We start from the raw sequence: 3,128 nt of genomic DNA on the forward strand, positions 1-3,128 counted from the left end.
ACTGAGTGAAAAAAAATCATTTTCAGAAAGATACATACTATATTATTCCATATCATATAATGACATTCTTGGGAAAAAAAAAAAAAAAAAACAACTATAGTGAGGAAAACAGATTAGTGGTTGCCGGAAGTCATGTGAGGATGTGACTGTAGAAATGATGTGACTATAGAGACGATAGCTTGAGGAACTTTTCTGAGATAATAGAAATATTCTCTCAGTATTATGTTGGTGATTATATAAAATTATACATGTGTTAAAATTCATAAAATTATACACAAATTAAAATTGAAGTTCATTCTAAAGTATTATAATTTTAAAAATTAACCAAAACAAAACTCTTTAAAAGATATATTTGGGATATGGGTAATTCTTGACTTTTCAAGTTGCTATTTTTAGTTATCAAAAATACATTAGTATTTATAATCAGCCATATGTTATTTGATATAATTTCAATATATAAATAAATCACACCAATAATCCTATTTTTAAAAAAAAATAATTTTCTTTTCCTTTTATCTACTAAAATATTTAAATATGTAATTTCAAATCTTTTCATTGTTGATCACATGCAGTTTTTCTCACATAATCACAAGAGTAAATAGAACTATGAATACAATAAAAATGTCATTTCTAATATCTCTAATTCTACGCTAAAAAATTCTATGCCCATTGACAAAATTCACTTATTTGCATGTATAAAATATTGCAATTCGATCCAGTTTGTCTCTAAACAAATGGATCATATCAATGTAGAATCTGATGTTATTACAGGAAACTTGAATTTTAATGAACCCTGTTTGATTTGGATGAGTCAAGACAGGCATAACACAATTGAGTCAATTAGCAAGAATTTTGCAATCAATGTTGATTAAGAAAATGGGATGATGGTATGTGCATAATTTGGAGGCATTCTCTGGCTTGAACATTAATATAATTGGATAAACATCGGCATTTTAAATATAGCACATTGCTCTGAAATGAAATGATACATAGTTTTTGATACATGTAAATATTAAACTGAATACCTTTTATTATACATGACTGAAAACCCATTTAAAGCAGATCTAAGAAAGAATAATAAATTGCTCTGCTTTCGTCTTCTAGTAAAACATAACCATCAAATCAGCTATTGGTCAACATGTAATGAAATAAATCTAGGCTAGAGCACATAATTACCATGATTTGATTTTTGTCCTATACATCATCAGTGGTTACATATCCTTATTTGGAGTTTTCTTCTGGTTTTTTCTTTTTTTTTTTTTTATGTAACTTACACAATATATGTGGGTGATGTTCTGTCACTGTCACAGACTAATTTTTTTTTGTGGAGAAACCAATGCACTTAACTGCTTTAGGTTTTCAGACAAAATGTGTATGTGTTTTCTATTAGTTCTTTATAGCATCAACTGTTTTTCTCTTAAAATATTTACTTTTACAGTATTTATTTTATTGTCTATATTGGGGATGATTGTATTTTGCCTTCTATTGATGTTCTTTTAAATTATAATTTAGTTAGCCTTTTATCCTGTCATTTAATGTTCTTTTATTAATGACTTTGGAACATTACATGATTTCATGTGGCGCATGGTTGAATATTTTATGTGAATTTTCTTTGATAATAAAGCCTTCAAAGAAATGAAATTATTGTGTTTAAAATTAGAAGTCAAGCAAAACAAGAAAGCCATGACTTATATTAATTTATATAAAACAAAGATTTAATAAATCAAAATGTCAGGATTGTGATATTAAGAGAATAATATAAAAATTAAATATATAAAACAAAAAATAGATTGAATCATAAACTATTTTGAGGGGAGAATGAAATTTTATTATATAAATTTTGTTTCTGCCATATATCAGACCAGTTTTTGAGTAATTCTTCTTGATTTGGTTCCATTTTTATATTTAATTTAGACTTCATCAACCGAAAATCCATTAACATATTTCTTCTACTTATTATCTGAAATCATATTTGCTTTCCCAAATATTATAAAGTATCATGAACACAACTTTAAATATCATTAAATACATTCTTCACATTAACATCCAGAGATAAACAATATTGTCTTTGTCATGTAAACTCAAATGTTACTGTGTTTTCTCAGATGCTTTTTTATATAATGATAATTTTTCTTTTTATTTATTTGTCCATGAAGAAGAATTATAGCACATCTTATGCTATATTTAAATAATTATTTTCATAAAAAATTAATGAAGAGATCTAAATGCATGTAAATACATGTTCAGTATACTCTTTCCAGCTCAACTGGGAGATACGATCAGAAAATTCTGATATTATCAATTTTGTATAAATTATAAAATTATGATTTGTTTAAAGACATTGAGAGCTTTATAAGGGGCATTTGTTTAGCATTGTGATAGGTACTAGGATGATTTTAGAGATGAGAAAAACATTATTTCTGATGTAAAGTAGAACATAATCTTTAAGTAATTTGCAACTTGCTGAATATTTCAATAAGTACAGTGCTATTATGGAAATAAAAAGTAAGAAAGTTTGATACAAAGATTCCTCGAATGTTTTTTATTTTAAAGACAACATATATTTAGGTTTTATTTTCTTACCCTAACACTAAATCTGACAATCTCTGTCTTTTAACTGATGTAGAATATTTATATTTAAGGGAATTGATGATATGGTTGGATCAAAATATGTCATTTTCTTATATTTTTTCAAATGTTTTATTTATTCATTTATATTTTACCTTTCATTTCTACCTTACTTGGTTTTAATAGAGTATGTTCTTTCTTGGGTCAAACAGAGCATGTTTCATGATTCTATTTAATTTCCAGAATTATTTATATCTCTTTTTAAAAAACTTACTGGTTACCTTAATTTTATTATACATATATATGTGTTATATATAATATATGTATAACATACATTATATATGTATAACATATTTAATACGTAGATAAAATATGTATAATACATATATAATAGATCTATACTATGTATACACATAACATATACATATAATATGTTGTATATATAATATATATAATTGTATATTATAATATATCCATAATATAAATATATATGTTTAAATAATCTGAGTTTACCATCAAAGATTATACCACTTCAAGAATAGTGTAAACATCTTATAACA

Source organism: Pteropus medius, unplaced genomic scaffold (assembly GCF_902729225.1).
Source record: "Pteropus medius unplaced genomic scaffold, Ma_sr-lr_union100, whole genome shotgun sequence".
NCBI classification, from domain to species: Eukaryota; Metazoa; Chordata; class Mammalia; order Chiroptera; family Pteropodidae; genus Pteropus; species Pteropus medius.